Below are 11,678 nucleotides of genomic sequence, written 5' to 3' on the forward strand. Positions count from 1 at the left end.
TGTTTGTGTCCTCCCCTTATTCATATGCAGAAATCCTAAGGCCCAAGGTGATGATCTTAGGAGACAGGGTTTTGGGAGGTGATGACGTCATGAGGGTGAGGGCTAGTGAATGGGGTTAGTGACAAAAGAGGCCCCAGAGGGCCCCCTGGCCCCTTCTGCCACCAGAATGGCAGTACTTGCAAAGCCTGTGACCTGGAAGAGGCCCTCACCTGACCATGAAGGTACCCTGGTCTCAGGTTTCCAGCCTCCAGAACTGTGAGATGTGAATTCTGTTGTTAACTACTCAGTCTGTATTTTGTAAAAGCAACCCAAATGGGCCAAGACAGATCCTCTTACCTTGGAGATCTTGGGGGATACCCTACTCACTTCCTAGAGGTTTTCACTATTAAAAAAAAATTATGGACCTGGACTGAAACTCTGGGAAATTGGTTAATGACCTTAAAACTTGCTACTACTAATCAGCAGTGTGTCCAATTAAGTCCTTTGGGGCTTAGTTTCTTCATCTGTGAAATAAAAGCCATTTCCTTCCCTATGAAGTCCCTGGATGGGACTATGAAGCTATGAAGTTCCTGGATCTGTATGGAATAGGCCCCCTTCCTTGTCAGCCTGACAGCAGCCTTCTCTCCTCCCAGCCTAGTTCAAAGGTCATTGTCTTCTAGTGGCTTATTTTAGGCTTCCACTCCCACCAGGCAGATCCAGTGGGTTGGCTGATATGTCTGTCTAGCTAGCTAGCTACCTTTATCTATCTATCTATCTATCTATCTATCTATCTATCTATCTATCTATCTATCATCTATCTACTATCATTTATCTATCTAGCTGTCTATCCAGTTGTGTAGCTAGCTATCCTATCTACCTTATCTCTCTCTCTCTTATCCATCTATCTACCTAATCTACCTCATCTTTCTTATTTTTCTTAGATAAATAAGCATTTATAAGTATCTATGTATCTATCTATATATCTATCTACCTACCTTATCTATCTGTCTAATCTATCATCTATTATTTACTTTCTGCTGTTTTATATATAGTCTTTATCTTTAAGCTCATACTTCAAATGCCTGGATTTACGTATCTCTGAAGCCCCAGTTTTTGAAATATAGTAGGTGTTCAGTAAACCCCTGTTGACCAGAAGAGAATTCAACTTGAAAAGTGTTATTAGAACCCTTTAGTCTTCACCCTTACAGCCAGGCATCAGCAAGTACTTACTCTCCTTTCCTTATTTTGCCAGCTGGGAAACTGAGACCCAGAGGGTGGAAAGGGCCTTACGCAGAGCCCCACACAATGTTTCCAAGTCAGAGCTTAGAAATCAAGTGCCCTGACATATGGTCCAACGTTCTTTTTACTCCATGTGACTCTTCTTTATTAAAGTGATACTCGCTGCTGTCACAAGAAGTCCTGAAAATGTGATGGGTTCACATGATAGTTTATTTTGGGTTCACATAAAATCTATTGGCTGGGGGATGAGCAAAGACTCTGCCATCTTCAACACGTGACCTTCAAGATCACCTTGGATGTTGATGTCCAGCAGGCAGTTGGAAAAAGAAAGAGAGAAGAGGATCACATGGGTGTTTTTCATGGGCCAGGCCTGGAAGGGACCGACCCAGCTCTACCCATGTTCTGTCAGCTGAAACATAGCATGGGAGCCAGAGTCCAGCGGGGAGCCTAGGAGCAGAGCAGGGACTTCTATAACAGACAGCTGCCAATCTCTGACACGCTATCTTGGTTCCTCCCATGTGTTTCCATTTCCATCATTACATTTTAATATTTTTCTGCACCTACCTACAAGCTTCCCACAGGCCCCGAGTGGGCCAGAAGTCTATCAAACAGTGTTGATACTATTATTATTGTTGTTATTTACACTAATAATAGAGGGAAGTGGCAGACAGAACCAACTTGAACTCCTTCGCAGTGTTTAACCCGAAACACGTTCTGCCAGGCAATTTCCTCTTAATCTTTAAACCTATGTGTATTTCAAGGGAAATTTAATCCTTGTGTTTCTGATTCATTTACACTTAACTCATCAAAATGTTGCTTTGTAAGGCGTGTTTGATGTACAAGAAGGCTCCTAAGCCGTTTCATAAGCCTTTCAAATGCCTTTTCTCTTTGAAGCAGAAGCTTGCGCTCTTCCAGCGCTAAACAGAGCTAAAACCCAGAGAAAGTCTTCAGCTGCCGTCCAACCCCAGAGGCCACAAATTAAGGTGGTTTGTACAGGTCAGTAGTGGAAGCTGCCCTCACTTCCAGGGTGGAGGGAAGACAAAACCCTGTAGTTAGATGCCCGCGGGGAGCGAAGTCGTGGAAATCCTCAGTTCTTCCTCGCTGCTTACAGACCGCAAAGGCCTGCTCCTCCCATACTCAGCACACAGCTCCTCTCTGAAAACCTCTTAGGAAGCACTGAGCTCTCCTTTTTTTTTTGTCTTCATTATATCCAATAATAACAGTAATAATAAGGTGTAATATTAATTAAGCCCTACCTGTGTGCCAGATGCTCTTCTAAGTGCCTTACTTGTGTTAACTCATGTCATCCTGTCAACATTTCCATAAAGTAGGTATTAATTTCAGCTTCCTTTTGCATAGGAAGAAGCCAAAGAACAGAGTGGGTAAGTAACTTGCCCAAGGACCCACAGCATAGCACTGACTACATTTAACCACTGCACCCCCATGACTCTCCAGTCCCTTCTGTGTCTGCATCAATATAAGGGAGCCTGGCCCAGAGCAGGCCTTTGAGAGCCACCCACGAGGCTGGAGAGTGTGGTGTTGAAGAGCAGGGAGCCAAATCCTGCACTCTTACCCTTTACTGAGGTCTTGGAAAAGATACATGAGCACCAAATGCCTCCCTTTGTTCATCTATCAAATGAGAATGATGCTCCCATCTCTCTATGGGTCATGAGGATTAATTGAATTAAGACATAGAAAGTTCTTAAAATGTGGCCTGACCTGTGGAACACGCTTGGTAAATATTTGTAAGATATTATAGCCAAATGAAGATGTGAATGGCATGCACACATCAGTTTTCTAGAAGCAGGATGTGGGGAGGGCCCTTGGATGTTTTGGAAGACAGACTCAGATTCGCGAGGGTCTCAGTAGCTTGCCACCCTGGATAGAATCCTGCAAAATGCAATGCAGTGCGGTTAACTACCTATTTTGTGCTCAGGTCTCAAACAGCGGCAGCACGGGCTTAGGGTGGAGGAGATATAACGAAGACCCAGCACCTGTCAAAGGTACATAGGTGTCAGCCCCATCATGTGTTATGTCACTGTCTGGCTTCAAGGCCATCATCAGGAACATGTTGTCTACAACAGGGAAGAATCTGTCCCCCTCTCTTAGGCACTCCATCTAAACCAGAAGAAATGCAGAAATTGATGGAATCCCACTTTATGATTTTTAGCTCAAATGTATTTGTTATAACTATAAAACATATTCACTATTGACCATTTCAAAACCTGAAAAAATTGAGGAGGAAGAATAGATGATCTGCACTGGACAACCACCTCTTACTAGTTTGTTCTAATTCCTTCTCTGGAATCTCTTATTAGATGATGTAGTCATATCATGGAATTGAGTTGGAGTTTCTCAGCCTCCTGAGATCTAGATACATTTGGCTCAGATATCAATTCTATACTTTGTAGAAGCCCAAAATATCTCAAGATTTTTGCAGAGATCTCAGGAGTTGACGTTATTCCCACCATCTCTGACCTAGATGTCTTGTCTCTCACCTTCTTCCTCTTGGATTTGCTTTTGGTTTTTGGTCTTTGGAAGAAGTCTGCCTGCCATGCACAGAGGACTGTTATTCCTTCTTGCAAACAGACCTTTCTACAAGAGCAAATACATATATATGGCTGCGGCATGGTGTGCCAAAGAACTTTTACTGGTGGACTGAGGAGTCAGGGTGGAAGTGAGAGAGGTTTGCCATAATCCAGGTAGTACATGGCTTTGGCCAAGGTGGCTTGGATGAGGTGATGCAATGTGATCAGAATTGTGTTCTATTCTAAAACAGAGCCAATAGGAGAGAAAGGGAGGACTCAGGCAGAACTCAAAGTTTCGTGGCCCGAGCAATTTGATGAATGAGGAAATTAGCTGAGATGGGGAACACTAGGGGTGGAGCAAGTCAAGTGTAATTCCTCTCCTTGCAACCTGCCCTTGGCTTCATCTCACACTCTGGATAAGATCCACAGTTCTAATGGTGGCCTCCAAGGCTCTTCATAATCTGGCCTCTTGCTATCATGTCCCACTGCTTCAGAGACAAAGAAAGCCTGTGCTCTTCCTTCCTCATGGCATTTGCACTTGCTATTCCCTCTGCCTGATACTTTCCCTGGATACAGTCCTGGCCCTCCCCATGGTCTACATACATTGTGTGTCCCAAGTTCCATCCAAGACCAGGGACCATTGATTCTGAGGCCATCCCATGCCTAGAGGCGGACAGGCATTAGGGTTAAAGCTGAATTCATACCAGCCAGGAAAATAAAATATTATCAAATGGACATTGTGATGAACATATTTTAATAGAAAGCTACAAATCCTCATAGTTACACGCTGAAACCAGGTAAGAAGAAGTTCCTGAGCTCTTTCCAAACAGGCATGTGGACATGGTAGCCATGGTTGGGGAAGATGATGGTCATAGTTTCTCTCAAATCACAAGACCCAATTTCCTTCATTAAATGGTCAAGGCTTTACTTAATTACTTCCTGAAAAAGAGACTTATTTTTATTCTTTTTACTTTTCTGGTCATCCACTGTTAGATAACTTAATTCATTGAAAAATTCTTATTTGAATGAGCCTAAAATTGGTCTCCCTGGAGACTCTTTGTCCCCACCCCAGTCCTAGCTCTGCCTTCTCTGGCCACACAGAACAGTCCCGTTTTCTTTGTTTCATGATAACCTTAAGGAATTTGTGTTTAGTAAAAAAATGTTTCTGAGGTTTCTCTTTTGTTTAAATCATTCCAATTCTTTCATCCACTTCTCAGAAATTTGGTCTTATGGGCAGCTCACAGGTTACGCTCAGGGTTCATGCTCCCTTTTCCTCTGTCCTTCAAGGCACCATGTGATAGGTGCTCAATAATCTTCAGCACCTTTGACTTGCAGTGGTGACATTGGCGATACTGCTGGTAACTAGTGTGAATCATGCATGTACCAAGTGCAGGAATAGTTCCCAGCACCTCAAGGCCACTCAGTTAGGAAGTATTGGAGGAAAGATTCAAACCAGGGCTATTGTGGATATTTATTAAGTGCCTATTATTTGCTGAGTGCTTTTATATAACTTACTGAATCCTCAGTTCAACTCTGGGAGGTATACACATCATTATCTCTATTTTATGGACAAGGAGATGGACATTTCCTGAGTGAAGTAATCTGTCCAAGGTCACCTAGTTTGTAAGTGGCGGGGCCTAGCTTTGAACTAGGTCTGCTCTGCTTTCACATGAAGGCGCCGTCTGCACTTCTGGGCTACAAGATATCTAAAGAGATCATTAAGCACATAACCTCTCCCTGCACCCACATCCAAGCAGTGCACGCTCTGGGAAATAGTTCGGCGTTCATTATGTTTGGTGGGCGAAGTTATACATAAGGAACCATGACACTAATGCCATTATATTAAAAGGGCGAAAATTCCAATAAGTTTTTGAGCGCATGTGTTACAGTAGAGTCTTCGTTCTCTCCCCAAGCAAGTGTACAGCTTTCTGTTGATTTGCTTCGCCTCACACAGTTATTACAGTGAGATTCCCCCAGTGTCCCAGCCTCCCCTTCAGCTCTTATTTTAGATTTCCCTCTTAGATGCAGCCATTTAAATGCATATCGGCAGCAATTGAGCCCACCAGATTTCTTTCCCATTAGCTGGGAAGATGGTCCCGTTAGTTATCTGTCTGAGCTGAATGAAAAATCTGGCGGGCTGGGCAAAATTGCTTTGTGACATGACCTGGTTTTGCCTGTGTCAGCAGAGAGATGACTGGCAGTGAGATCCGGGTGATGTGGGAGGGGAATGCCACAGAAGGCGGGGAGGGGCTTGTTGAGGGGACATGGAAATGGAGGTAGGGAAGGAAATGTGGGCAGACAGGTGCACGGGGATGGGTGTGCACTTGTACCTACAACACGGGGTTCATATGTAAGGTCGGTTGTACATCGGAGGCAGTTTTAGATGAGAATGGAACTATATGCATGAAGGTGGTGTGTGGGTGTAAATTGCTTGGATGGGTGAATATGTTGTCAGGGTCTCTGAGGCAGCTCATGGCCTAGTGTGAGGGCCAGTAGGCTCTAATTACCCACCCGTAGGTTTAGGAAGGCTCACCCACCTGGTTGAGGAGTGCCGGATGGGGGGACACGTCGCCCACCATGGCGCCCTCCTAGGCAGGATTTCGGGCAGGGATGAGCAGAGAACACGCGGAGCTCAAGCTTGTTCTCAAGAAGGAGGGCTGAGGGGCGCTTGGGTGGCTCAGTCAGTTAAGCCTCCGACTTCGGCTCAGGTCAGATCTCACGTTCGTGTGTTCAAGTCCTGCGTCAGGCTCTGTGCTGACAGCTAGCTCAGAGCCTGGAGCCTGCTTCCGGTTCTGTGTCTCCTTCTCTCTCTGTCCCTCCGCCTCTCATGCTCTGTCTCTGTCTGTATCAAAAATAAATAAAACATTAAAAAAATTAAAAAAAAAAAAGAAGGAGGGCTGAGCTGAGCTGAGCTGAACACGCTCAGTGTTTCTTCCCCATGTCACAGGTCAGATAGCATATGTCTCTCCACGTCCCCTGGGCAGAAAAGGAGGGGAGAGAGAGAGAGCTAGAGAGAGAGAAAGAGAGCAGGAGTTACACTAATTGTGCTCTTACTCCCTGTAGGAAACACTCCCTGGAGGACTTGGGAAGAAGGGTTCCTTATTATCACATCCATCCCCCCAGCACCCAAGCCCTAGCAAGAACCCCTTCAATGGGTGGTCCAAGAGAATGACAGTGGGAAGGCAGCTCCATGGTAGGGACACACATGTGGATGCATGTGTGTTGGGATGGCGTGCAGTATGTTGGGTGTAGCGCGTGAACACACAAGGTTCTCCTATGAGTGTGTGTGTAGAAAGACTGGTGCCCCTAGAGTGGGAATACAGATTTGGAGATTGGCTGGATGGTCAAGTGACTGATGCCTGGACTTGATGCTCTCTGGGTCAAGGGTGTGTGTGCAGGGACAAGGGAGATGGTGAATGTTTGCAGAGATCAAGGAAGGTCTTTACAAGCCTGGGCCTGTGTGTAGTAGGGCTGTGTGCATGGATGTCCCCAGGGGATTGTGTGCTCCGTGTGCATGTGTGTGTGTGTGTGTGTGTGTGTGTGTGTGTGTGTGTGTGTGAGAGAGAGAGAGAGAGAGAGAGAGACAGAGACAGAGACAGAGACAGAGACAGACACACACACATTTATAGAAAGAGAGAGAAAAAGAAAGAGAGAGAGAGACTCAGGAACAGACAGGGAGAGACAGACGGAGACCATGAGTGTACAGATGTTTTTCCTTTCTTTTTTCCATCTCTCTCTCTCTCAGTCTTCCCTTTTCCCTTTCTGGTTGCGTTTACACTTATTCTCTTTCCCCCTAAGGCATCCCAAAGTCAGACAAGATATTAACTCAAAGCACCTCATGGCAATCGCGCCCCATGCTCACCCATGACACCCCTGTGTACGCGTGCACGCACACACACACACACACACACACACACACACACACACACAAAGGACAAAGGCTCACAGGCTCTAATCCCGAGCTCTCTAGGGCAGGCGTTCTGGCCTGGGCATGGCGGGTATGCACCATGGACAGCAGCTGACACTGAGTGCCTCCTGTGTGCCAGGCCCTCTGCCAAGCACCCTACGCTGAGCACCTGTGTCATTTGATCCTGGTGAGACAAGTGTGATGAGTCCCGAGTCTAAGAGGAAAGGAGGAGGTCCAGAGAGGTGAAGGAAAATCGGCTTGCTGATGCTGGTCATCTCAGAAGTTTATATCTGTTGGCTCTCCTCTTCCTCCTACTCTTCCACAGGCAGCAGGGGCCTCGTCCCCTTTTCTGGCTTGCCCGTTGGCCTCAGCTCACCCTAACTGCCCCTTTCCAGGCCTGACAGCAAGTGCCTAGTACATCATGAGCAGCTCTGGGCCTTGCCTTGGGACTGGCCCCCAGCCTTGGATCCTGAAGACAGCTGGTAGCTGGTTGACCTGGTGGCCCATCAGGCTGTGTGCATGTGAAGACTCAAGATTTGCTGTCAGGTGGACTTGGGTTTGGACTCTGTTTTAATGACCTAGTGATGTGATTCTCAGCAGGGCACACCTCTTCTCTGACCCTTACTTGCCTCATCTGTGAAATGGAGATAATAGAAGCTTGCTTCCTGCGGATGCAGAGTGGGCTGGGAGGGTTTCACAAAATGCTTGGCTCAGAATAAAACATCTAACAAAAGGTGGTTCCTTACCCATACACAGCTCCCTCCTGTCTGGACCACTTCCCTACCTCCTTGCCAGCTGTATGTATCCTTTCTTCCACTTGGGGGATGGTGAGAGACCTAGGTCCCGGCCATCAGAAAGGGCAGCTGAGAGCTGAGGACGTGGCTCATCAGTACACCTTTCTTTTTTTCCTCCTGTCTCAGTTTTCCTTAGAGCTACAGTGTATTTTTTTTTTTTATTTTAATTGCTGATTCCCAACACGACATCTCTACCAATTCACTAGACTCAAGATGTCTGAGATCAAACTTAATTTTAAATCTTTGTCTGTCAGCATGCTCCTCTCTTATATTACTTGTGGCTTGGAAGGGCCTTATGTAGTAGGTATCATTATTTATTCCTCTAATACACAGGAGGAAACCAAAGCGCAGAGAAGGCAAGCAACTTGGCCAAGGTCACACAGCAAGGTAAGTCTTGGAGCTGGGGTTGAAGTTCTGGTCTCTCCGAACTTTTCTCTATCCCAGGCTTCCTGCCTTAAATGCCAGTGCCATTTGTGAAAAGGCACAAGGGGGATGAGTTTAGGCAGCACCCCTACCCCCGGAGGGCCCAGCTGGTCTCTGGCTGAAGGTGAAAGCTTCTTGTAGAGGCTTGGAGGTTAAGCCAAGGTGCTTCCCACTCCCGCCTGATCACACCAGCGGCATAATCAGCCCATTAGCAAGTCACCCAAGGTGCAGAGAACCTTTCCTGACAAGCTGTCAGAGGCTGGCCCAGAGGTGGGCAAAGAGGCTGGAGAGTGGCCGGGGGAGGGAGTGGGCTGCAAGCCCGGCTCGATCCATAATTTAATACCAATGTAATGTCTTCAATTGGCCTCATCGCTGCTAACCACTCAGTGCAGGCTTTTTTTCCTCTTTCCTTCTTTTAAAATAACTGAACGTGATGAACAGAGGCAGTGGGGGTCATGGGGAGAGTCCGAGCTTGGGGTCTGCTGACCACCTCGACCCCAAGCTGGGCCACACGGGAGCTGAGCTGTGTGGCTCTGAGTGAACCCGTTCCCTCCCTGAGTGTCTGAGTACCCGAGTGCAAGGCAGGGATTAGAATCCATCCCATTCCAGGCCCCTTCGTGATGAAAGCACACTCGAAGGAGAAAGCCAGTGTCCTCAGCACAGTGTGGGAGAAGCCGTCGGTTCCCAAAGTCTGGCTCACAACTAAGTGATGCAGGGCAAGTCCCTGGCTCTCTGGGGGCCTCGGTGTTTCTGCCATGTAAAACAGGGACAAAGGGAAGACATAGGGATTGAATGAGCTCATACATGTGGGCCTTATCATATGGCCTAGCACAGGATAAGCAAGCAAATACATCTTTTCCCGACCCCAGACAAAACCTCCCAACCCAGGCAATCCTTCTGACAAGTCTGGGCTGGGAGGATGGCTCTCTCCATTTTTTAAAAAAATATTTTTATGTCTTTATTTTATTTTTTGAGAGAGAGAGTGTGTGAGCAGAGGAGGGGCAGAGAGAGAGAGAGGGAGATACAGACTCTGAAGCAGGCTCCAGGCTCTGAGCTCTCAGCACAGAGCCTGACTGACACGGGGCTTGAACCCATGGACTATGAGGTCATGACCTGAGCTGAAGTCAGATGTATAACCGACTGAGCCACCCAGGTGCCCTGGATGGCTCTCTCCATTGTACAGGGCAAGGCACCTGGGTGCCTCATGGACTGGCTCAAGGTCATGCAGCCCAAGAGTGGCGGAACTGTGATTTAGCCAGGGAGCGGGCATGGGGGGAGAGGTGGGTCACATTCCAAACACCTGCCTTCTCTTTCTCCTGCATCGCAGACACAGAATGGATTCACCCAGACAGGAAGCCTCAGGCACACCCAGGGTTGGCCCGGAGACAGGGGTCCCTGATTACCCAGCTCAGACTTCAGGCTGTGGGGAGGGACCATTCTAAGCCAAGAGGTGGAGGGTGCGTATCCTCAGAAGAATGAGAGCAGAGGGCAGGTCCCCTCAGGGTTCTCAGGGCCATTTGTGGCGTGGAATCAGACATCAAATGGCACAGAAGTCACTATTTACTGGGTGGTCAGTATGCACCAGAAACTTGAAGTGGTAGGAAAATAAGGTGTGGACAGGTTAATGGCCTTACCTCTTACCTCGTACAATGGATGGACTTCAACCCGTCCTTGTATGGAGTCTTGGTTCCCATCTGCATAGAAGGAAGGCAAAAGCCCATGGGTATATCCTGGGCCGTCCTGTCTGAGCACAGAGGAGGTCTGAGCCTGGCTTGTCCACTCAGGAGTGGAGACTGCTGAGACCCAGGACAAGAGCCAGGGGTGGGGAAGACATCCTTAGCTAGGTATGCGCCTGAAGAGACCCTTTCTAGCAATTTCCTCAAACAAATACCCTCTCAAGGACGGCCCCCAGCTACCAAGCATGTGAGGTCTCTCTGAGATGCTCAGGAAACCAGTGGCACCTTTTCTTCCATATTTCTCTGTCCACAACCATCTCTCTGGGATCAGGGAAGGCAGAAGAGAGACCCCTCCCTAAGCTGTCCAGGACCGGGAGAAGAATGTCTTCTTTAAAGACATCAAAGTGTTCAATTTGCAAGGTGTCCACCATAAATATGCCTTCTCTCTGGTCCCCTCCAATGGGAGCCTGGGTTTCTCCTTACTGTTTTCTTGGGGCTTAAATATTTTTCCAGCAAGTTAGACCAAGACAAAGGCTTAGAGATTGTCTTGCCCACGCCCCTCACCTGTGGTGGGGAAACAGACTAGAAAAGTAGGAACACCTGTCCAAGTTCAAGGACATCTGTGGTACAGTTGGGGCCACAAAGGTCTTTTTTGATTTCATGGAGGGAGCAAAAAGGCAACTGGGAATGAGCTGTGGTGCCAGATAATCACCCCTGTCCTTCCCCCCCTCCTCCTTCATCATTATTATCCGTCAGCAACAGCGAGGTCAACAGCAGACAGAGCCATCATTCAGTGAGCACTTCGTGGGGGGCCAGCATTGCACCAGATCCTTATTATTGTTCATTTGAATCCCCATTAGGGCCCCACAAGGCATATTTCACTTTTCCCATCTCAGAAATGGGTAAAGTGGGACTTGGCAAGGTGAAGACGCCTGTCCCACGGTCACAGGGGTATAGACCCAGGTCAGTCTGGCCAGACTTTTAACCCCTACATCATGCTGCCAAGGACTCCAACAGGTAGAATTTGAGAAGTTCTGAAACTTACATACTGTGTGACCTTGGGTAGGTCCCTTCACCCCTCCAAGAAATCTTAATTTTCCCATCTGTAGAGTGAAACTCTTTAATGATCTCG

The 11,678-nt window shown here is 47.4% G+C and overlaps 1 long non-coding RNA gene across 1 annotated transcript; it reads left to right on the forward strand.

The window, feature by feature from the left end:
• Positions 1-2,133: 2,133 nt before the first annotated feature.
• Positions 2,134-3,276, forward strand: LOC115276478. Its single transcript, XR_003901956.1, has 3 exons — positions 2,134-2,214; positions 2,582-2,600; positions 3,155-3,276. It is a non-coding gene; the product is annotated as an uncharacterized LOC115276478 (long non-coding RNA).
• The last annotated feature ends 8,402 nt before the right edge of the window (positions 3,277-11,678 follow it).

This window comes from Suricata suricatta, chromosome 13 (genome assembly GCF_006229205.1).
Source record: "Suricata suricatta isolate VVHF042 chromosome 13, meerkat_22Aug2017_6uvM2_HiC, whole genome shotgun sequence".
Classification (NCBI taxonomy): domain Eukaryota; kingdom Metazoa; phylum Chordata; class Mammalia; order Carnivora; family Herpestidae; genus Suricata; species Suricata suricatta.